Source organism: Diceros bicornis, unplaced genomic scaffold (assembly GCF_020826845.1).
Source record: "Diceros bicornis minor isolate mBicDic1 unplaced genomic scaffold, mDicBic1.mat.cur scaffold_55_ctg1, whole genome shotgun sequence".
In the NCBI taxonomy this organism is placed as follows: domain Eukaryota; kingdom Metazoa; phylum Chordata; class Mammalia; order Perissodactyla; family Rhinocerotidae; genus Diceros; species Diceros bicornis.
The window spans coordinates 1,769,041-1,794,787 of NW_026691429.1; the positions used below are offsets into that span (position 1 = coordinate 1,769,041).

General features: G+C 44.5%; 1 pseudogene; it reads left to right on the forward strand.

Moving 5' to 3' along the window:
* The first annotated feature begins 207 nt into the window (after nucleotides 1-207).
* LOC131403112 (adhesion G protein-coupled receptor E1-like) overlaps nucleotides 208-25,747 on the forward strand; it is a 159,273-nt pseudogene continuing 133,733 nt past the window's right edge.

Sequence of the window (25,747 nt, forward strand, 5' to 3'; positions counted from 1 at the left end):
TCCATCTTGTTGTTTCTCCGTCCCTCGGTGTGGAGGTTTTCCAAAGCATCATCCCCACGGTTATGGACAGATCACCTCATTCTGTCCATGTTCCAGCCCAGGTGAAAGGGAAAGGAGAAGTGAAGACCATGCTCCTTCTTTTTAAGGGTGTGGCCAAAAGGTGCACATATCACTTCTGCTCATTTCCGTTGGCTGGAACTTAGCCACATGGCCACACGTAGCTACAAGAGAAGCTGGGATTGAAGCTTAAATGGGTGGTCATTTTAATAAAAGGAAGAGGGGGAGATGGGTGTGGGGGAGTAGCCACCATTCCCTGCTTTGATGTTTCCTGTGGGAGCTTTAACCCAGGTGGTCCTTGCTCCAAAGGCTGCAGCTTTGACTCGCATACTCTTCTGTCTGGAGCTCTGATGCTCACAGAGTGGTCCATGGACTGGCATCATCAGCATCAGTCACAGGCTTGTTAGAAATGCAGAGACTCAGGTCCCCCAGACCAGCTGAATCAGCACCTGATTTTCCAAGGTCTCTCGGGGATCCCAGGTGAGGCAGATGTTGCTGGTCTGCGGACCACACTTGGAGAAGCAAGAGTCCAGATCAGTACTTCTCACACTTCCTGTGCACACACATCACCTGAGGATCTTGCTAAAATGCAGATTCTCATTCAGTAGATCTGGGGCAGGGCCTGGGGTTTTCTGTTTCCATCAAAATGCCAGGCGATGCTGATGCTGCCCACCCACGGACCACACTTTTGAGCGGCAAAGTCTAGGGTCTGTAAGGTCCTTGACTAACCAGTTTCCTAGGGCTGCTGTAACAAGTTATCACAAACCATGTGGCTTAAGACAACAGAAATTTGTTCTCTCACAGTTCTGGAGGCCAGAGGTCTGAAATTAAGGTGTCAGCAGGGCCGTGCTTTCTCTGAAGGCTCTAGGAGAGAATCTGCTCTGTCTCTCTCTCAGCTTCTGGCGTTGCCAGCAATTCTCGGTGTCTCTTGACTTGTAGATGCATCACTCCCATCTCTGCCTCTGGTATCACATGGTGTTCTCCCCAAGCCTGTCTCTGTGCCTCTTCTCCCCTTCTCATAAGGACACTAATTATATCAGATTAAGGGACCATCCTTCTCCAGCATGATCCCACATTAACTTACATCTTAATTGCATCTACAAGGACCCTATTTCCAAATAAGGTCACATTCTCAGGGACCAGGTTTAGGGCCTCAACATATCTTTTTGAAGGACACAATTCAACCCACAACGGTCGCCTTTACTCTCGAATGCTGGCTTCCCTTGCAGCCCCGCTCTGGTGCACTAACCCGAAATCTTCCTTCTGTGCTGCCTAGAAACGAATGAGTGTGTGGATATCACTGTCTGCCCAGCTTATGCAACCTGCACCGACACTCCAAAAAGTTACTACTGCACTTGCAAACAAGGATTCCTGTCCAGCACCGGAGAGACAGAGTTCAGGGGCTCAGGTGTGGAATGCAAAGGTGAGTTCATACCCCCTCAAAGGTGGTAGGAAAATCAAATAGAAGCTAGCTGGGTAGTAGATGTGGGTACTTTTTGTTTCTTCCCCAAATATGATTTCCTCCATCCCTCCCTGCCTCTCTCTCTTTCTTCCTTCTTTCCTTCCTTCCTTCCTTCCTCCCTCCCTCCCTCCCTCCCCCCTCCCTCTCTCTCTCTCTTTCTCTCTTTCTTTCTTTTCATTCTTCATTTCTCTCTCTCTCTCTCTCTTTTTCTTTCTTTCTTTCATCATGAGAATTATTCCTGGTCACAAAAATTTCCAATGGTTAGAGGCTAGCACTAGGATGAAAATGAAAATAAAAATCCTACTATCTGTCAACATCCAGAAATAATCACTGATTTCATTTTTGGGGTGTGCCTTCAGTCACCTCTCCAGTAGATAATAAGAATTTTTAACATTTATTGAGTGCCAGCCTGCGTGAGAAAGGCTTTATGTGCATCGTCACATAAAATTGACTGTAAGCATTGTGATGATCTCCAATGTCCAGATGAGAAATCTGAGGCTTGGAGAGCTGAAGTGATTTGTTTAGGGTCATGCAGTTGAACTAGGATTCAAACCCAGGTCTTTCTGACTTTACTGAGGGTCTCTCAAACACGTGGCTTAGTTGCCACACTCTAGTTAAGGGGTGTTGGGGAAGCATGTTTAATCACTCTAAACCTCAATGTTTCCATCTGTAAAACCGGTGTATAAAAGTATGTATCTCACAGGATAGTTGGGAAGATTAAATGCAACAATGTATGCAGTGTGCTAGGCACATGTGCAGTATCAGGGCTATATTAACGTAAATAATATAAACTGACATAATTCCCAGAAAGAGCTAAGTTCTTTGTCTGCATTCCTTATATTTAGACCCTTATTCTCTTGATAGTAAAGATCTGATTATGCCTCTGAATAAGACCAGACGTTGGCAAAATTTTCTGTAAGGGAACAGAAAGTAAATATTTTGGAGACTGCAAGGCTTATGATCTCTGTCATGACTACTCAGTGCTCCAGTTGTGGTGCAAAAGCAGCCATAGATGATACAAAAATGAATGGACGTGGCTGTGTGCCAATAAAACTTTATTTACACGAACAAGTGATGGGCCGGATTTGACCTATGGGATGTAGTTTGCTGAGCTCTGAAGAAGAGAATGCATTTCTATCACTGTGGTTTCCAGGGAGCCCCAAATGTCCTTCTTTATCTTTGAGCTACAGTTCATGGGTTATTCAGTCAGCTCAGTAGTGCTGGTGGGCCCTGGTGTTTAAATTTGGTGTGAAATCAATGTTCCCCATCTAGAAAGTGATGGATACTATAGCAAGGATTTTGTCCACTGTATGTCTTTGACCTCCAGCATGGTACCTGATACATTGTGAGTTAAATAGATATTTGTTGAATGAAGGAACACGAACTTTAATCTTTAGTCAACTCCAATCATCCTTCTATTGACAGGCACTTAGGTTTTTCTAATGTTTTACAACTTGAAACGAAGCTGAATGAACGTCCCTGTGATCTTATGTTGATGTACAGTGGCAGCTCCAGATATCTCTCTAGGAGAGGTGCAATGATGGGGAGCGAGCTATAGGAGACTTGTCTTGAAGGTGTGCTTGCATGACAAGTACATAGCAAGTGTTTATTTGGGGTGACTTGGCAGAGCAGGGCTGAAGGAAATTAGGGGAGGGCCCCCCACGATGGTACCATGACTGCACAATTCTGTGAGTGCTTCAGGAAGTAAATTCCTAGAATTGGCTTTGCAAGGTGTTGAACCTATGTATTGTTGGGTAACAGACCACTGGCAAACTTAGTTGCAAACAACAATCATTTATTTTGCTCATGAATGAATCTGCTATTAGGGCTGAGTTTGGAGAGGATGGCTTGTCTCTCTTCCATACAGTGTCAGTTGAGCCTCAACTGGAGGCTAGAGGATCCACTTTGAAGAGGGTCTACTCACAAGGCTGGCGAGGTGGTGCTGGCTGTTGACTGGCTCCTCCCCCAGGGCTGTGGGCTGGATGTCTTAGTTCTGCCCCATGTGAGCTGCATTTTCATGGCTGGTTGGGCTTCCTCAAAGTATGGCAGCTGATTTCCAAGAATGAGCATCTCAAGAGAAGAAGGAATTACATTATATTTCTACGACCTATCATGACATTCTTCTGACTCAGCATGGTATTTTTATGACCTGGTGTCACTTCCACCATAGTCACAAGCATGCTCAGATTCAAGGGGAGGGAATATAGACCCCACTGCTTATGGATGGAGTACCAAGGTCTCACTGAAAGAAGGGCTTATGGGAGGGAAACATTGTTTCAACCATCTTTGGAAAATACAATTGGTAGCACAAGATGAAGCAACTTTGTAACTCTGACTCTTTCTCTATCCAGATATAGATGAGTGTTCTCAAAATCCCCTACAATGTGGTCACAACTCAATCTGCAAAAACCTGCCAGGGAGGTACAAGTGCAGCTGTTTGCGCGGTTTTTCTTCTCCTACTGGAAACAACTGGAACCCTGGAAAGCCAGGTCGTTTCGCCTGTACAGGTAATGCTCTCAGGATCTCAGGCATGGTCTTTGGTGGAAAGCTATCACTGAGTTGGGTACATGTGTTTCTCACTGTAGACACCCAATCTTTTGTCTGCTCACTCTCCTCCACTGCTCCTCAGACATCAATGAATGCCTCTCCAGTGGAATCTGCCCAGAGCATTCTGAGTGTTCCAACTCCTTGGGAAGCTACAGGTGCAGCTGTCGTGCTGGGCTCTTCTCTAACAACTCCGCCTGTGAAGGCACTGAGGGCCTGCCCTTCTTTATTTACCTACTTTAAGAATCACCTCATTTGATGGTCCTTTGAGGCAGGGATCATGATCCTCACTTTAGGAATGAGAAAATTGAGGCTCAGAGAGGTGAAGTGACTTGCCCAAGGATGCACAGCTGTTAAGTGGAAGAACCAGGGTTTGAACTCCTGTTGAGGCGCTACTGTGACTTAAGCAGTGGGTCAGGCAGTACTTGAGAGTAATAGGGGGCTCTGTCCCTACAGCGATTTTATCCTCAGGGGACATTGGCAATATCTAGAGACATTTTTGATTGTTGCAGCTGCTGGTGGTGTTGGGGTTGTGTGTGCTATTGTCATCTAGTGGGTAGAAGCCAGAGATGCTGTTAAATACTCTACAATGCACAGAACAGCCTCCCGGCAAATGAAAATGATCCAGTCCCAAATTTCAGTAGTGCTGAGGTAGAGAAACTCTGTCCTAGGGAGAGCTCAGATCCAAACCTCATCACTTTTTCCTAAAAGATATGTGAATTAAGACCTGAGAGTTACCCTCACCCCCCTTCCCCTTCCATATTAAATCAGTCATCATGTCTTAGGGTATCTACCTGCTAAACATGTCTTGAATCTCTCCACTCTTCTCCATCCTTGGATCAGGATTCATCCGTATTGCAGCAGCATCCCCTCTGGTCTCTCCCTTTCTGCAGTCTTGTCACCTCTATCTATCCTCCACACTGCAGCCAGAATGTTCTCACCAAGACATCAAGGCTCCATCTTCTGGAGTCTAGTGTGGTTCTATTGTTCTCCACATTCATTTATAGGAAGGGTGACTCCATCCAGCAGGGCATGGAGTGATCCAGCCCTCATCACATCCCCTTGACTTGGAGTCACAGATATTTGAAGTCATCTCTGATTTGTCTAGTCCATTTTTAGCAGTTAGCTGTTGCTGAGTAACAAATCACCCTGAATGACAATGGCTGAAAAAACCTAACATTTATTTAGCTCTTGATTCCATGCATTGGTGGTTTAGGTTGGGCTCTGCTGGTCAGTTCTTTGGGTCTCAAACATTCTTCGTGTGTCTGTGGTCAGCTGTGGTTGGGCTGGGCTGTCGCACATGACTGGGGCTCATATGGGATGATCCATGTCTTCCATCCTTCACTAGGCTAGTTTAGGGCTTGTTCATGTGGCAGAATCAGGAGGCCCAAAGCATGAACAGAAGCAAAGAAGCCTCTAGAGGTCAAAGTTAGGAACTGCGCCACATCACTTCTGCTGCATTCAATTGGCCAATGGAAGTCATAGGGCCAGGTGGATTCAGCGGTGGGAAACAAACTCCACATTTAAAGAGAGGAGTGTCAAAGTTACGTCATACTGCATAACCTGCATCCTGAGGTGTGGATACAGGGGTATATACCGGGCCATTGAAGTATCACTCTCGTGGCAGATATCTTTTGGATGGATGAATAGATGGAAAGCTGGATGCATAGATAGATGGATAGCTGCTTGGATAGATGGATGGATGGGTGGATGGATGGATGGATGGATGGATGAATAGACGGATGAACAGATGGATAGAAAGATGGATGAAAAGATGGAAAGCTGGATGCATAGATAGGTGGACAGCTGCTTGGATAGATGGCTGGATGGCTGGCTGGCTGGCTGGCTGGCTGGCTGGATGGATGGATGGATGGAAGGATGGATGGATGGATGGATGGATGGATGGATGGATGGATGGATGGATGGATGGATGGATGGATGGAAGGATGGATGGAAGGATGGATGGATGGATGGATGGATGGATGGATGGGTGGATGGATGGGTGGATGGATGTATGTATGACACAAACAAATGAACAACAACAAAGAAATAAACAGTGTACTTTTTTTGTCTATGCTAAAAAAGAAAGACTACAGCCTTTCTGCAAGCTATGATCATTATGTTTGACATTATTGTCATCCTTTTGCTTACATACCACTGGCCAGAATTTATTTTAACCACGACACCTACCTGCAAGGGAGGTTAGGAAGAAGGGGAGAATGTGGGTATTGGGGAGCCTCAGCACTGCGTGCCACGAGCTAAGAACACGTAGAGCGAATCTCCACTTGCAGTCTCCTGTCTTCATTTCCTCCTCTGCCTTGATCTGGGTTTTCTCTTCCACTCTCTAGATGTGGATGAATGTGTGGATCCCAGAGCCTGCCCAGAGCATGCGACTTGCCACAACAGCCCTGGAAGCTACTATTGTTTCTGCAACCCAGGATTTGTTTCTAGAAGTGGAAACACGAGATTCCTGGGTCCTGGAGGGACATGTGAAGGTAGGTGGAGGGATCTGTTGGGGAATCAGGTCCAATTCTGTTTGCAAAGACAGCAGTGGTGGGAGAGGAGTCGGGGGAGGTCTTGGCTGAATCATTCATTCATACATTCATTCACTGATGCACCCTTTGACCAACACTTCTTGAGCATCCACAATACACCAGGTTCTATTCTAGGGATGGCGGACACAGCAGTGACTAACACAGGCAATAATATTTGTTCTCCTGGAACTTATCATCTAGTGTGGAGGGAGATAGATAACAAAAAATAGATGCATGAACATCTTGTGTGTTAGGAATAGTTAAAGGAGATGAAGACAAATAAGGCAGGAAAGGCAGATAAAGGGTTCTAGGGATGGGATTCTACCACTTTTAACAGAGTGGTAAGGAAAGGCCGTGCTGAGAAGTTGATATTTGAGATAAGATTGAAGGAGTGAGGGAGTGAGAGATTGGGTGTCTGGGGAAGGATGTTCCAGGAGGAGGGAACAGCAGGTACAAAGGCCTGGAGGCAGGATCCCAGCTAATGCGTTAAGCTCTCTCATACATGTGCTCATTCAGTCTTCCCAGCAACCTGATGGTATTGGTTGTACTCTACATCAATTTCACAGACGAGGAAACTGAGCCTCCATTGTGGTGGAATCACCATCCCAAGGCCAAATAGAGAGGATGTAGGAGAGTCAGGATCTGAGTGTGCCTAGATGTGACTTCACACCCCATGCTCCCAACCACCATGCCCTTCTGCCTCCAAATGAGGCTGCAACCTCTGGCAGCTCAAGGTGGGCTTGCGTAGGACACACATTGATTTAATCCCCAAGTTCACAGACTCTGAGACTCAAGACAGCCTGGGAAGCTGTCATGCAAACATTCCAGAGCAAGACAGAACCTGGATTCCAATCCTCGTTGTGCCTTTCACAAGCTATGTGACAGTGCAGAATTGTGAAGCCCCAGTTTCCTCCTCTGAAAAGTGGAAATATTAGTTTATAGCTCATAGGGGTGCTAGGAGGATTCGTGGAGCTAATGCATGTAAGAGATCTCTGTCAATGCCTGCCACAAAGAAAGCTCAACATATTAGTAGTTAATTTTTATTTTAGTAACGTTTGCTTGCATAGTACTTACTGTGCTCCAGGCTTTGTGGTAGGTGCTTTACAGAGGTCACCTTATTTAGTCCTCTGAATGACCCTATGGGGTGGGTACTATTATCCTCATCTGACAGATGGGGAAACTGAGACACACAGAGATGAATTGTCTTGCACATTGTGTTAGGCAGCTTGGGCTGCATCACCAAGTATTATAGACTGGCGGCCTTAAACAGCAGAGATTTATTTTCTCACATCTCTGGAGGTCAGAGGTCTGAAATCGAGATGTCAGCAGGGCCGTGGTTTCTCTGAAGGCTCTAGGAGAGAATCTGCTCTGTGTCTCTCTCCCAGCACCTGGTGTTGCCGTCAATCCTTGGGATTCCTTGAGCTGTAGACGCATCACTCCAATCTCTGCCTTTGTCATCACATGGTGTTCTCCCCAAGCCTGCCTCTGTGCCCCTTCTCCTCTACTTATAAAGACACCAATCAGATAAGATTAAGATTAAACATCCTACTCCAGCATGATCCCATGTTAACTTACATCTTAACTGCAACTAGAAAGACCCTGTTTCCAAATAAGGTCACATTCTCAGAGACCTGGTTTCGCACTTCAACATATCTTTTTTCTCTATGCCAAGAAAAAAAGACTACGGCCATTTGTGCAATCTGTGATCATTACGTTTTGAAATTATTCATCACCCTTTTCCTTACATATTATTGGCCAGAATTTATTCTCATGGTCCCACCTAACAGCAAGGGAGGTTAGGGAGAAGGGGAGAATGTGGGTAGTGGGGAGCCTCAGTGCTGTGTGCCACAAGATAAGAACATGTAGAGCAAGTCTGCACTTGCAGTCTCCTGCTCTCATTTCCTCGTCTGCCTCAACCCGGGTTTTCTCTTTCACTCTCTAGATGTGGATGAATGTGTGGATTCCAGAGCCTGCCCAGAGCATGCGACTTGCCACAACAGTCCTGGAAGCTACTATTGTGTCTGCAACCCAGGATTTGTTTCTAGCAGTGGAAACATGAGATTCCGCGGTCCAGGAGAGACGTGTGAAAGTAGGTGGAGGGATCTGTTGGGGAATCAGGTCCAATTCTGTTTGCAAATTCAGCAGTGGTGGGTGATGAGTAGGGGCATGTCTCGGCTGAGTTCAAAGACTTTTCTGCAAAGCTGATGCTAATAATCATTCATTCATACATTCACTCATTGATTCATTCATTCCTGCACCTTTCGACCAATACTACTTGAGCATCTACAATACAGCAGGTTCTATTCTAGGAATGGTGAATACAGCAGTGAATAACACAGGCAATAATATTTGTCCCCCTGGAAATTATCATCTTGTTTGCAGGGAGATAGATAAAAAATAGAAGCACGAACATATTGTGTGTTAGGGATACCTAAAGGAGATGAAGACAAATAAGGCAGGAAATGTAGATATAAAGTTCCGGAGGTGGGTTTCTAATTTTAACACGGTGGTAAGAAGAGGCCGTGCTGAGAAGTTGATATTTGAGACAATATCTAAAGGAAGTGAGGGAGTGAGAGATTGGGTATCTGGGGAAGGATGTTCCAGGAGGAGGGAACACCAGGTACAAAAGGCTGGAGGCAGGATCCCAGTCAAGGCACTAAGCTCTCTGTTTCGTGTGCTCATTCAGTCCTCCCAACAACCTGACGGTATTGGTCATATTCTACACCCATTTCACAGACAAGGACTGTGAGCCTCCACTGTGGTGGAATCACCCTCCCAAGGCCAAATAGATAGGAGGTAGGAGAGTCAGGATCTGAGTGTGCCCAAGAGTGACTTCACACCCCATGCTCACAACCACCATGACATTCTGCCTCCAAATGAGGCTGCAACCTCTGGCAGCTCAAGGAGGGCTTGCGTAGGACAGACATTGATTTAATCACCAAATTTCCAGACTCTGGCACTCAAGACAGCCTGAGAAGCTGTCATGCAAATATTCCAGAGCCAGACAGAACCCGGATTCCAATCCTCGTGCCTTTCACAATCTATGCGACGTTGCACAATTTTTGAGTTTCAGTTTCCTCCTCTGAAAAGTGGAAATATTAGTTTATAGCTCATAGGGCTGCTATGAGCATTCATGGAGCTAACACATGTAAGGGATCTATGGCAATACCTGCCACAAAGAAAGCTCGACATGTTAGTGGTTAATTTTTATTTTAGTTAAGATTTGCTTGCCTAGTACTTACTGTGTTCCAGGCTCTGTGGTGAGCGCTTTCCAGAGGTCACCTTATTTAATCCTCTGAATGACCTTGTGGGGTGGGTATTATTATCCTCGTCTGACAGATGGGGAAATTGAGACACACAGAGATGAATTCTCTTGTCCATTGTGTTAGGAAGCTCGGGCTGCATAACAGAATATTGTAGACTGGCGGCCTTAAATAACAGAGAATTATTGTCCCACATTCTGGAGGCCAGAGGTCTGGAATCAAGGTGTCAGCAGGGCCGTGCTTTCTGTGAAGGCTCTGGGAGAGAATCTGCTCTGTCTCTCTCTCCTAGCTTCTGGTGTTGCCTGCAATCTTAGGTGTTCCTTGACTTGTAAATGCATCACTCCCATCTCTGCCTCTGTCATCACATGGTGTTCTCCCCAAGCCTGTCTCTGTGCCTCTTGTCCTCTTCTTATATGGACACCAATTATATCAGATTAAGGGACCATCCTTCTCCAGCATGATCCCACATTAACTTGCATCTTAACTGCATCTACAAGGACCCTATTTCCAAATAAGGTCACATTCTAAGGGACCAGGTTTAGGAACTCAACACTTCTTTTTGGAGGACACAATTCAACCCACAGTGGTCTCCTTCACTCTCAAATGCTGCCTTCCCTTGCAGCCCTGCTCTGGGGCGCTAACGCAACCTTTTCCTTCTACGCTGCCTAGATGTGAATGAGTGTGCGAGTTCCACCATCTGCCCAGCTCATGCAACCTGCACCAACACTTTGGACAGTTACTACTGCACTTGTGAACAAGGCTTCCTGTCCAGCACCGGAGAGACACAGTTCGTGGGCCCAGGAGTGGAATGCAAGGGTGAGTTCACATCCCCTCAAAGGTGGTCGGAAAAGCAGGTGGAATCTAGCTGGGTAGCAGATACAGATGCTTTTTGGTTTTGCCCCAAATATTAATTATTTATTTATTTCCTTCCTTCCTTCCTGCTTTCCTTCCTCCTTCCTTCCTTCCTCCCTCCCTTCTCTCTCTTTCTTTCTTTCTCTCTCTCTCTTTCCCTTTCTTTTCTTTCTTTCTTTCTTCCTTCCTTCCTTTCTTTCCTTCCTTCCTTCCTTCCTCCCTCCCTCCTCCCTTCCTTTCTTTCTTTCTTCTTTGCATTCTTCCTTTCTCTCTCTCTCGCTCTTACTTTCTATTTCTTTCATCATGAGAATTATTCCTGGCCACTAAAATTTCCAATGATTATAGACTAGCATTAGGAAGAAAATTAAAATTAAAATCATGCTCCCTGTCAATATCCAGAAATACCCACTGATTTCATTGTGAGGGCCCACTGTTTGGCCGCCTTTCCATGGAGATAGTTAGAATTTCCAACATTTATAGAGTGCCAGGTCCTGTGTGAAATGCTTTATGTGCAATGTCACATTAAACGGACTAGAGGCATTTTGATGATCTCCATTGTCCAGATGAGAAAACTGAGGCTTGGAGAGCTGAAATGACTTTTTTAGGGTCATGCAGTTGAACTGGGATTCAAACCCAGGTCTTTCTGACTCTACTGAGGGTGTCTCAACCATGTTACTTAGCTGCCACACTCTAGTTAAGAGATGTTGGTGAAATATATTTCATCTCTATAAGCCTCAATGGTTCCATTTGTAAAACGGGCGTATAAGAGTATCCAACTCCAAGGATAGTTGGGAAGATTAAATGCAATAATGTATGCAGTGTGCTAGGCACATGTGCAGTATTAAGAGCTATATTAACATAAATAATATAAAGTAACATAATTCCCAGAAGGAGCTAAGTTCTCTGTCAGCATTCCTTATATTTAAACCCCAGTTCTCCTCTTGACAGTAAAAATCTGATTATTCCTCTGAATAAGACCATAGGTTGGCAATTTTTCTGTAAGGGGCCACATAATAAACATTCTGGAAGTTGCAAGTCGTACGATCTCTGTCATGACCACTCAGTGGTGGTGCAAACACAGCCAGAGATGATACAAAAATGAATGGATGTGTCTGTGTGCCAATAAAGCTTTATGTACACAAACAGATGGTGGGCTGGATTTGACCCATGGGATGTAGTTTGCTGAGCTCTGAAGAAGATGATGCATTTCTATCACTTTTGCAGTTAGTTTCCAGGGATCCCCAAACATCGTTCTTTATCTTTGGCCTACAGTTCATGGGTTATTCAGTCAGCTCAGTAGTGCTGATGAACCCTGGTGTTTAAATTTGGGGTGAAATCAATATTAACCATATAGAAAATGATGGATACTACAGCAACTATTTTGTCTACTCTATGTCTTTGACCCCCAGTATGGTGACTGATACATTGTGAGTATTTAATATGTATTTGTTGAATGAAGGAATATGTACCTTATTCTTTATGTCAACTCCAAATTGAGTCATCCTTCTATTGGCAGGCACTTAGGTTTTTCTAATGTTTTACAACTTGAAAGAAAGCTGAATGAGCATCCCTGTGATCTGGGAGGGAGCTATAGGAGACTTGCCTTGAAGTTGTGCTTCTATAACAAGTACCTAGCAAGGGTTTATTTCGAGTAACTTGTCAGAGCAGGGTTGAAATAGATTTGTGGAGAGCCACCCCATGGTTCCATGACTGCACGATTCCATGGGTCCTTCAATGAGTAAATTCCTAGAATTTGCTTTGCAAGTGTCCGAGTTATCTGTTGCTGGGTAACAGACCACCTGCAAATTTAGTTGCAAATAGTAATCATTCATTATGCTCATGAATGAATCTGCTATTAGGGCTGAGTTTGGAGAGGATGGCTTGTCCCTATTCCACACAGTGTCAGTTGAGTTGGCTCAACTGGAGGCTAGAGGATCCACTTTGAAAAGGGTCTACTCACAAGGCTGGCAAGGTGGTGCTGGCTGTTTGACTGGCTGCTCCCCCAGGGCTGCGGGCTGGATGTCTTAGTTCTTCCCCATTGAGCTGCATTTTCATGGCTGGTTGGGCTTCCTCAAAGTATGGCAGCTGATTTCCAAGAATGAGCATCTCAAGAGAAGAAGGAATTACATTATATTTCTACGACCTATCATGACATTCTTCTGACTAAGCATGGTATTTTTATGACCTGGTGTCACTTCCACCATAGTCACAAGCATGCTCAGATTCCAGGGGAGGGAATATAGACCCCACTACTTGATGGGTGGAGTACCAAGGTCTCACTGAATGAAGGACATATGGGAGGGAAACATTGTTTCAACCATCTTTGGAAAATACAATGGGCTTCACAAGATGAGGCAACTTTGTAACTCTGACTCTTTCTCTATCCAGATATAGATGAGTGTTCTCAAAACCCGCGACAATGTGGTCTTAACTCAATCTGCCAAAACCTGCCAGGGAGGTACAAGTGCAGCTGTTTGCGCGGTTTCTCTTCTCCTACTGGAACCAACTGGAACCTGGGAAATCCAGGTCATTTTGCCTGTACACGTAATGCTCTCAGGCTCTCAGGCATGGTCTTTGGTGGAAAGCTATCATTGAGTTGGGTACGTGTTTCTCACTGTAGACACCCAATCTTTTGTCTGCTCACTCTCCTCCACTGCTCCTAGACATCAATGAATGCCTCTCCAGTGGGATCTTCGCAGAGCGTTCTGAGTGTTCCTACTCCTTAGGAAGCTATAGGTGCAGCTGTCGAGATGGGTTCTTCTCTAACAACTCCACCTGTGAAGGCACAGAGGGCCTGCCCTTCTTTATTTACCTACTTAATTAAGAATCACCTCATTTCATGATCCTATTAGGTAGTGATCATGATCCTTATTTTAGGAATGAGGCTCAGAGAGGTGAAGTGACTTGCCAAGGGATGCACAGCTATTCGGTGGAAGAATCATGATTTGAACTCCCGTTGAGGGCCTACTGTGACTTAAGCAGTGGGTCAGGCAGTTCCTGCGAATAATGCGGGGGCTCCATCTCTATAGCGATTTTCTCTCCAGTGGACATTGGCAATGTCTAGAGACATTTTTGATTGCCACAGCTGTTGTTATTGGATTGTGTGTGCTACTGTCCTCTAGTGGGTAGAGGCCAGAGATGTTGTTAACCATCTTACAATGCACAGAACAGCCTCCCCACGACCAAATGTGATCCAGTCCCAAATGCCAGTAATGCTGAGGTAGAGATACTGTGTTATAGGGAGAGCTCAGACTCAAACCTCAGCACTTTTTCCTAAAAGGTATTTGAATTAAGACCTGAGAGTTACCCTCATCCTCCCTCCCCTTCCATATTAAATCGGTCATCAAGTCTCAGAGAATCTAACTGCTAGATATGTCTTGAATCTCTCCACTCTTCTCCATCCTTTATTCAGGCTGCATCCGTACTGTAACAGCATCCTCACTGGTCTCTCCCTTTCTCCAGTCTTCCCCTCTCAAATCCATCCTCCACACTGCAGCCAGGATATTCTCACAAAGACACCATGGCTCCATCTTCCTGAGTCTAGGGTGGTTCTATTGTTTTCCTCTTTCATTTATAGGGAGGATGACTTCATTCAGCAGGGCATGGAGTGATCAAGCCCTTATCACATTCCCTTGGCTTGGAGTCAGAGATATTCGAAGTCATCTCTGATTTTTCTGGTCCATTTGTAGCAGTTAGCTATTGCTGAGTAACAAATCACTCTGAAAGTCAATGGGTAAAAACTAGCACCATTCATTTAGCTCTTGATTTCATGCATTGGTGGTTTAGGTTGGGTTCTGCTGGTCAGTTCTTTGGGTCTCAACCATTCTTCTTCATGTGAGGAGATAATGAGCCTTCATGAATTCACAGGTAATCAATGAATCTGGATCGTGAATTATGAAGGGTTTAGAGGCAAAAGATGAGCGTAGGTGAGAACAAACTCTCAGGGTCTTGCCTGTTCTAATGAGGAGTTTGGATTTTATCCTGAGCTGCGAGGACCCTCATCAGAAGATTTGCCTGGGTCATAAACTTGCCTCTAAATGCTTCCTTTCTGTAACGACAAAAATGTGTTTAAGAAGGTGGGACCAGAGCCAGGGAAACCCATTGGCTTCAGTCAGTGGTGGGGCTGTGCACTGCAGCTGCAGCCTCAGCATCCTTCATCCTTTTGACTTAGACCAGTTTTCTGCTTAGATATGGATGAATGTTCCAAGAGCTTGACTCTTTGTGGTCCCAATTCCACCTGCACCAATATCCCGAGAGAACACAGTTGCTCCTGCCTGCCTGGGTTCTTTTTGCCTGATGTTTGGACCCCTGAGAAACCAGAGGCTTTCAAATGTACCAGTCATTCTCCCAGCCATGCTGAGGACTTCTCAATGCATGTCAAACTACTCTGAAATGCAGCAGCTTATAACAACAACCATCTGTTCTTGCTCATGATTCCATGGGTTGACCACATGGTTTTTCTGGGGCACTAAGATGGCTGGCCGGTCCAAAGTAGGCTCGCTTACGTGACTGGTAGTTGGTGCTGATCTCTGGCAGGGCCCTCAGTGGGCCTTTCCACATGGCTTCTTAGGCTTCCTCAGAGCATGGCAGTTGGTTTCCAAGAAGGAAAGTTCCAAGAAGAAGAAAGCAGAAACTGCCAGTTCTCATAAGGCCTGGGCTTGGAAGTCCCCAAGTGTTACTTCTACCACATTCTATTGGTCACAGTCACAGGGCCAGCCTAGATCCAAAAGGAGGGGAAATAAACTCTCCATCTCACTGGGACAGCAACATGTGCATACAGGAAATGGAAGAACTGATGGCTCCATCTTCGGAGGGTCTACCATACAGCAGAACACATTTTATAGTCTTCAATCCCCGGGGAAATGCATGCTTCTTTTCATTAGAAATATTATATTTCTTCTCATTCGTTGATCTTTACTAGCTGCTGACATTGTTAGAAGCAGAACAATAGAGGCATAAAGAGGAAAGGGATCTTAGAGAGATTAACACAGCTCTAAGGGCTCTAGGAACCTTTCAGAATCCCCATCTAGGGCCAGAAAACAAGGCCATGGTCTTCCACTCTCCTTTCAGTCAAATTATCACCTCTTTTATTTGTCTTACCTATTCAGGTTTCACTTCACAAGAAGGAAGGTTTCTTGGGCCAAAAAGTTTTGAAAGCCATGCCCCTATTCCAGCTCTATATGCAAAATATAAATTGCACCTGTGGTATGTCTGACAAGAGCTCACTTAGTCGATGCTTAAATATTTCTGGAAGTGGGCAGCCTGCGGTGAAAAGAAACCCACTCCTTGGTTAGAGATGTTTTCTGTGATACCAAGAAAAAAACCACTTCCCCATGCCTTCCAACCATGTCGTTTGAGACCTCCAAATTAGTCTACGTTCCTATCACAAAGACTTCTCGTACCAACTCTCCACGGTATTGCCTGGTGCAATATACCATATACTTGTGTAAGCCCCTAGTGTGGACAGTGCCTATTTATCCCTCATGTTTTTTGAGATGACATAGAAATATGAAAGGTTTTGTCCTTACCTCCCTCCTATTCATTTTTTTATTACTTTTATTTCTTTATTTTTTTTTTTTGGTGAGGAAGATTGGCTCAGAGCTAACGTCTGTTGCCAATCTTCCTCGTTTTGCTGGAGGAAGAGTGGCCCTGAGCTAACATTTATGCCCATCTTCCTCTACTTTATATGTGGGATGCTGACCTAGCATGGCTTGATGAGCGGCGTGTAGGTCCACGCCTGGGATCTGAACCCACGAGCCCTGGGCTGCTGAAGCAGAGTGTGTGAACTTACACCACAGGGCCAGACCCCTCCTATTTATTTTTTTCTGAGACATTCTATTCCATATATCCTCTGTGGATCAGAAACCTTCAGAGGGAGAAGTAACCTCTTGTTGCCACAGTGACCATACATCACCCTGTATTGGTTAAGCTGGGGTTTCTCAACTTTTGCACTATTAACATTTTGGGCTGGATAGTTCTTTGTTGTGTGTAGGGCTATTCTGTGCATTAGTGGATTGGCAGTATGTTTGGCATCTACCCCCAGATCCCAGTGACCACGAAAAATGTCTCCAGACATTGCCCAACGTCCCCTGGAGGGGCAAATTGCCCTCAGTTGAGAACCACTAGCTTAACGAAATAGAAATTTCTTACTCCCTTAACCATCCAGTATGGATATCCTTGGTCAATAGGCAGCTTTCCTCCACAAGGTGATACAGGGATCCAGTCCTCTTGCATCTCTGGTTTTCCTATGGTTAGGAACTTGGAATCCTTGGTTTCAGCCAGTGGCAGGGAAAGAGGGAGAAGACACACTCACTTCTTAACCACGTGGGCCCAGGAGTGATATGCCATACCCTCTTCCATTCTATGAGTGAAAGCTAACCACATGGCCCCGCCTAGATGCAGGGGGCTCTGGGAAATGTAGTCCCTTGTTGTGCCGCCATTTTTCAGTGACAAGGCTATGCTTTGGAAGGGGAAGCATGACTTTGTTGGATTGTTGGCCAACTCTGCCTCACTCCACAGATATTGATGAGTGCCTTGATATGTAACCTTTCGGCCAAAGGCAGTGAAAAGTGCCTTTTCAATGCAACGTGCACCAACACGCACCAGGAGCTACTTTTGTACCTGCCACCATGGCTTTGCACCAAGCAATGGACAGCTGAACTTCACAGACCAAGCAGTGGGATGCAGAGCAGAGCAGAGGGTTTGCTGGTCAACTCTGGAAAGAAGGCTATCCCTGTTTCTCTGGGTTTTTTGATCTTTTTGAGTTCTTTGCAGATATTGATGAGTGCTCCCAAGATCCATCACGGTGTGGTCCCGATTCTGTCTGCACCAACGCCCCAGGCTCCTACAGCTGTAGCTGCGTTGTGGGCTTCCGTCCCAATCCAGAAGGCTCCTGGAAACATGGCAACTTCAGCTGCGAAAGTAATCCTCTCCTTATGTGTCTTGGCAATGGAATCTGTGTCTTTCTTTGGTTGTAAAATCCTCACTCTACCCAAGCTCTGGATCCTCTTCTTACTTTCATTCATTCTCCCTTTTTATATTCTTTCACTAATACATTAATTTGATAAATTATTTTTGAAGCATTAATTAACTAATTAGTCAAACAGGCCCCTGCACTAGGTACTGGGGATTCAATCCTGGATGTGATGGACATGATATTTGCCCTCATGTAGCTTATAGTCTAGGGAAGGAAGTAGAGAGCACACACATAATTATTTAATAATTGAAAAACTGTCACGCCCTTTGGCATATTATATACCCCATTAGTGAGATATATAATATGCTCCAGGCAAGTGACATTTAAGCTGAAGCTTGAAGGAAGAGTAGGGATTATGCAGATGAAGAGTGGAGATCACAGCGTGACAGGTTATAGCATGTGCAAAGGCCCTGAGGCTAACAAAGACTGAGGACAAAGAGAATGGCATTAGCTGCATCTGAGCAGGTGGGCCGAGGTCAGATTCTGCAGGACCTTGTGTGCTGTGTGAAGAACTTTAGTCTTTCTGCTGAGAACAGTGGGGAACCGTGAAAGGTTTATGTTTTTAAAATTATGGATTATTTGATACATTAAAAATATAAGTAATTTATATGGAGGCAATGAAGTATAATAATAAAATGGATATATCCGAGGCCCTTGCCAACATAAGAACCAGAATATCATCAATGCCATTGCATTTTCTGCATGCTTCTTCTCCACTCCGTATATCCTTGTCTTCTCCCCAGAGGGAACCACTCGGAATTTTGTGTTTATAATTCCCCTACTTAAAAAAAACCCTGCCATTTACGTATCCCTAAACAATATCTTGCTTAGTTTTGTTTGCTTTGGAGCTTTACAAAAATGGTATCATACCACATATGATCTTTTTTTTATTGAGATATAATTGACATATAACATTCTATTAGTTTCAGGTGTACAACATAATGATTGATATTTGGATATATTGCAAAATAATCACAATAAGTCTAGTTAACATTCGTCACCCTACATAGTTACAAAATTTCTTTTGCTTGTGATGAGAACTTTTAAGATCTACTCTCTTAGCAACTTTCAAATATGCAATACAGTATTATTCACTATTGTCCCCATGCTGTATATTACATCCCCAGGACTTATTTATTTTATAACTGGAAGTTTGTTCCTCCTGACGACCGTCATCCATTTTGCCCACCCTCCACCCCCACCTCTGGCAACCACCAATCTGTTCTCTTATCTATGAGCTTGGCTTTTTTTTTTTTTTAATATTCCACATATAAGTGAGATCATATGATATTTTCCAGAGTTGCTCTTTTTCACTCAATAATCACACTTCCCAAAGCTCCTGATGTTGTAGCGTGTAGCTGTAGCTTGTTCATTTCCACTGTTGTATAACATGGCAATGGATGCATTTACAGCATGGGGTATGATTGTGTAAATAATAATATCTTTCTGTGGTTGACATTTGATTGGCTTGCTTTTGTTTTCGTCCTAGTGGTTCCCTTCAAGTGTAAAGAAGATATGTTACCCAACAATGAGCAGGTCCAGCTATGCCAAGAGGGAGCAGCGGTGGAGCCTGAATATGTAAGTATTTTTGAAGGTTCCTAGCTCTTGAAGTTGTCCTAGAAGCCACTTAGGTAGGATGTTGTTTTGCAGTTTTAACGAAGACAAAAATATACAATGGCCTAAACCAGATAACAGTTTATTTCTCTCTTTGTAACAGTCTGAGTGTAAGCTGCTGAGAGCTGATGTGATGGCTCCATAATGCTCTGTCATCATGAACACAAGACTCCCTTGTTGTGGTCGAACATGGCTGCTCCAGCCCCTGCCATCACATCTGCATTTCAGCTTGTGGGCAAGGGAGAAGGGGAGGTGACAGGCACTGTCCTTCCCTTCAAGAGTATGACCCAGTATCACTTCTGCTTATACCTCATTGGCCAGAAATTAGTCATGTGGTCACACCTAGCTACAAGGAAAGCTGGGAAGGGAGGACATTTGCTCATCTAAAACTTGGGAATTCTCTTACTAAAAGAAGAAAGGATGTTGGAGTCTCATTACTAGTGAAGATGTCGGTGCTGCATCTGTGTGATATGGGATGCATATGTGATACATAGCCCCCAGGCCAGGCAAAGAGGAATGTGGACATCTGATTCTCTAATGGAGTCACTCCAGTGAGTAAAGGCTCCATGAGCATCTTCAGGAATTGGTGTAACTATTTTAAATATCAGCTTATAAACTAGCTTTGGAATTGCCATGCACTTTGGACGATTGTCATGTCTTTTTTTCATTGTGGTGAAATACACCTAAAAAATCACCATTGTAAATTATACAATTCAGTGTTATTTAGTACTCACAATGATGTGTAACCACCACCTCTATCTATCTCTAAAACATTTTCATCACCCCCAAAGGAAACCCTGTACCCACTAGCAGTCACTGCCCATTCCTCCCACCCCAACCCCTGGTAAACACTCATCTACTTTCTGTCTCCACAGATGCGTCTATTCTGGACATTTCATATAAATGGAATCATGCGCTATGTGGTCTTTTGTGTCTGGCTCCTTTCACTGAGCAACATGTTTTCAAGGTTCATCCATGTTACAGCATGTGTCAATGCTTCATTCCTTTTTACGGCTGAGTACTATTTCATTTGGACCACTGTTTTTTCACACATTTCCCCATCTTTTTACCCCATTAAATGGTTTTGCTGTCTACGTTTCTTTTGTTGTTCATGGAAGAGAAAGGAGCTGTGGTTCCAATTCTGATCAAATAGTGAGTTTTTATTTCTCCGAGAATTCGAGAGACTCACGAGACCTCAGGAATTTGGGACCACCCTGTATGGTGGGCTTGATGGCCCAATTTGTACCTTACATGCTTGGGGGATAGACTGATCAATGCTCACGAATGCTTTTCCCTCGGGGGCACAGGTTTCTTTTTGTGCACTAATGAACACCATCTTCAGCATCCTGGACAATGCCTGTGAGAACAAAGCCACCGTCGTTTCTCTGAAGGTAACGAGGAAGTCTTTGTAATTGTGTTTCCAGTTTCGAGCATCTTGTGGGACACTTTGGGAGCAGAAAGTCCTCTTTATAATTAATCGACTGTGAGTTAATATTTAATTTATTACAGTTGTAAGTTTTTAAAAATTAACACGCAGTAAAATTGCCCTTTTCTTTACAATCCTATGAGTTTTATCACCTGAGTAGATTTGTGTAACCACCACCACAATCAGAATACAGAACAGTTCCATCTCCCCCAAGAACTCTCTTGGGTTTTCTCTTTACAATCAGATACTCCCTCCACCACTAGCCCCTGTAAATCCCTGATCTGTTCTCTGTCATTATAGCTTTGTCTTTTCAAGAATGTGATATAAATGGAATCACATGGCCTTTTGAGTCTGGCTTCTTTCACTCAGCATAATGCCTTCGAGATTCATCAATGTTGTGTTTATCAATAGTCCCATTCCTTTTTTTCTGGTAACCATTAATGATATTTAGTACATTTACAATGTTGTCTAACCATCACCACTATCTAGTTCCAGAACATTTTCATCACCCCAAAAGGAAATTCCCTACCCGTTAAGCAGACACACCTCATCCTTCCCTTGACTGCAACCCATTCTCTTGATGAGAGAGGACAGCTGCTATTTCATTGATGAGAGACAGAGCGCAAATACACCTTTCTTTGCAGAATACGCCTGAGAGTGTCACCTCTGTGCTTAAGCAAACGTCCACGTGATCCACCTTCACCAAAGAAGAAACGTCCACCCTGGCCATAGTCTTACTGGAGACCGTGGAGAGCACCACGTTGGCAGCATTCCTGAAATCCTCAGAGAATGTCAGTCAGTCTATTCAGACGGAACGCCTAGGTAGGCTATATCCTCCACGGCAAGCTCACACCTGGGCGCTGATTTTGAGGGGTGACTTCAGCAATGTGATTCTCCATGTCTTTTCCATATACCGTTTCCCTGACTGTTTCTAACCTCTGAACTCACACAAAGCAAGCCTATTATAGTAATGACATCTCTCATTTATTGAGCATCAGGCATTGTGTTAAGAGTTTGTGGCCAGGCACTGTTTGGAGGGCGTCGTTAATTCATTCAACAAATACTCGTTGACTGCCTACTGTGTGCCAGGTGTTAAGATATGATAGTCGTTTGCTGTGTTCAAATATTTCGAGCTCTTTCTTCTGGGCCCACGTTAGGATTGTACTCCCTGGCTTGGGGTTAGGTGGCATTTTGTGATGAGTTTAAGCCAGTGAATTGTGAATGGAATAGTTGCTGGTGTGAGACCTTCCAGAGCCTTCTTTCCCTCTACTCTAGGGACAGGCAGTGTTTCAGATCACAATGTCTCCATCTGTGTGGGTCCCAGGGCAAGGAGAACACAGAGCACAGCCCCAAGTCAATTCACGATGGACACAAAGCATGAATGAGAAATCAATAATTATTTATAACCCACTAAGATTTGGGGTTGTGTGTTACTGCTGCATGCCCAATCCTCTCCTGACTGATACAGCTATGGATTTACCACCCTGAACGTGCTTGGTGGGTGACTGCGTGGGAATTTCGGGTACTGTACGCCTTAACGGCAGCACCCCACTCCTGGTGTAGCTCCAGTATCAGTCACATAATCCCGGGTAGTTCCATCCTCATGGGTGCCCAGGAGGCCAAGAGGTGGAAATAGAGTGTTTGGTGAACTGCCACCAGAATTGAACAAAACTAGCCTCGTGAATTTTGTATTTTAGTGATAGACCTATGGCATACCAGATAGAGCTAGTGCTACTGAGAAAAATACAGCACGCTAAGGAGGCTCGAGAGGGTCAAGATTAGTGGGAGCGTTGCTATTGTATATAGTGCGGTTAGGGGAAGTCTCACTGGGGCAGAGACCTGAGGGAAGGGAGCCGTGTAAATATTGGGAGACAGAGCAAGTGTGTTCCTTGGAACACTTGGTGAGTTCAAGGAACAATGAGCAGGCCGGTGAAAGCTGCAGCAGAAGGGGTCAGAACAGAAAGGGAGTGCAGATTTTGTAGACGAAGGTAGGGACTCAGGATTTTATTTGAGGTAAGATGGGGGGTGGGATTGGAGAGTTTGAGAAAATGCATGGCATTATCTGGCTGATATTTTTCGAGGGTACCTCTGGTAGAATTATCTATTTTGTTTTCAATAAGAGTCCTTTAATCATTGCCATGCTGCAGGTGGGAAATCTGAGGCTCAGAGAGGTTAAGTCGTTGCTCAAATTTGCACAGCTGGTGAGTAGCAGGGCTGGACTCCATCTGACTGCAGAATCCAAGCCCTCATCCACCATACTGGGCTTGCCCCGGTCCCTTTCTATTCCTTTGGCTTTGGAAAATTGCCTAAATTTGGAGTAGCCAGAGTCACAACTCTGTCGCCTTCCATCACTGTCGACTTCAATCCCATCTTTTCCCCATGCACCCCCTATGATGTGAGGGCTCACGCCTATGGCTCCACCCGAGTCTCTCATATGTTTGGTGCTACCATCCTCCTACCAATCATCAGGGGCTCAAGAGGTTTCCCGTGATGAATTGGCCTTTCTGTCCTCTCCTTTGCTTGCGACTATGGATGCGTACCCTTCTTGGACAGAAACTGAATTCAGGACCCACTCTCTGGGTGACCTCATGCAAACTCTCCCTTTCTCCTTCTGGATATTAAGACCCAAGTTATCAACAAAGAATGCGCTGAGAACACCGTCTTTAACTTCAAAGCCAAAGGCGATGAGATGAAGATTTGGTGCTCCACAATTGAAGAATCTGAATCCACAGGTACAGACCCGCTCCTGAGAATCAAGGAGGGTGGTTGTGGTATATTCAATCAGCAAATATTTATCCATCACCTTCTAGGTCCCAAGTCCTGTGCCAGGTGGTGAGGGAATCTCTGATGGCAGAGGCAGAAATAGCCCATGCCCTCAGGGAGTTTTCCATCTGCTAGGGAAGGCAGACATTAAATAAATAATCTCACAATACCGGAGTACTGAAACCTTCCCTGTCCAATACAGCAGCCACTGGCCACACTTTGTTATTGAGCGCTTGAAATGTGGCTAGATTGTGAGCATAGAATACATACCAAATTTCAAAGGCTTGGTACAAAAAACAGAGGATGTAAAACATCTCATTAATAATTTTTCTAGGGGCCGGCCCGATGGCGCAAGTGGTTAAGTGCACGTGCTCCGCTGCGGCGGCCCAGGGTTCGCCGGTTCGGATCCCAGGCGCGCACTGACGCACCGCTTGGGAAGCCACGCTGCGGCGGCGTCCCACATAAAGTGGAGGAAGATGGGCACGGATATTAGCCCAGGGCCAGACTTCCCCAGTAAAAATAAGAGGAGGATTAGCAGATGTTAGCACAGGGCTGATCTTCCTCACACACAAAAATATAATAATAATTTTTGCTACTGATCATGTGTTGAAATGATAATATTTTGCATGTATTGAGTTAACATATTATTAAAATGAATTTTACCCGTTTTCTACTTTTCTGAAATGTGGCTACTAGAAAATTTAAAATTGCACATGTGGCTCATACTATGTTTCTAGCAGACGGCACTAATCTGTATCAAGGGTTGGCAAACTTTTCCTGTAGAGGGCAGGTTAGTAAATATTTTAGGCATTGAGGGCAATACAATTTGTGTTGCAACCATGCGACTCTACTGTTGTGGGGCAAAAGCATTCACAGGCAATATGTAAATGAACGGGTGTGGCTGCGTTGCAATAGAACTTTTATTTACAAAACACAGGCAATGGCCAGATAAGCCTGTACATTGTCCACCACCCCTGATCTACATGCTCTCTGGAGGGCACAGACCTAGGACACATCCTGGGAGACCCCCAACGTTGAAAGGGGAAGCCCACCAAAGAGATTAAACAAGAATGACCACAAACGTGGGAGGGGAACTTATTTTCCACTGCTGAGTTGAATCGTCCTTTAAAAACACAAATTCAAATTTGTTTTTAAGTATAGCCAAGATTTCTCCAGGTGATAGCACCTCAGGATTTTTTTCTATGGTTCTATGAGGGTCACCAACCAGAAGCCCACCCATGTTTTAATCCTCAGAGCAGGCCAGTGAAGGTGCAGGAATGCATGGGATATTACAGTGCATATACTAATAAATACTGAGCAAATGATTCCCTTTTTTTTTTTTTTTTTTGCATTTGGGGCAAATCGCAGGGACCACTGGGGTGGCATTTGTCTCCTTTGCGGGTATGGAGTCTGTTTTGGATGAGAGCTTCTTCCAAGACCCTCGGACCTTCTTGGGCAACTCCAAGAGGAAGCTGAAGATGAATTCTCGCATCGCTGGGGGCATCATGACCGGGAAGAAGAAAGATGGCTTCTCCGACCCAATCATCTACACTCTGGAGAACATCAAGGTTTGTGAAGAGGTCTCCACTGAGCCCCCATCTACCCGTTGAGAACTCCCCATCCCCTAGTGGGCTTAACTCTTATTTTTGTTTATTGAGGTAACGTTGGTTTATAATATTATATAAATTTCAGGTGTACCTCATTATATTTTGATTTCTGTGTAGACTATGTCATGTTCACCACCCAAAGACTAATTACTGTCCATCACCACACACAGGTACCCTGTCACCCCTTCTGCCCTCCTCCCTCCCCCTTTCCACTCTGGTAACCACTAGTCTAATCTCTGTATCTATGTGTTTGTTTATTGTTGTTGTTGTTGTCTTTATCTTCTATTTATGAGGGAGATCATACGGTATTTGACTTTCTCTCTCTGACATTTCTTTTAGCATAATACCCTCAAGGACCATCCATGTTGTTGCAAATGGAAAGATTTCATCTTTTTTATGGCTGAGTAGTATTCCATTGTGTATATATACCACATCTCCTTTATCCATTTGTCCATTGATGGGCACTTAGGTTGTTTCCAAGTCTTGGCTATTGTTAATAATGCTGCAATGAACATAGGGGTGCAAGTATCTTTACACATTCATGTTTTCACGTACTTTGGATAAATACCTGGCAGTGGAATAGCTTAACTCTCATTTTTAATGGGGACCCATTAAGGTGGCAAGCTTCCACAATTTCTAGCAACTTAAG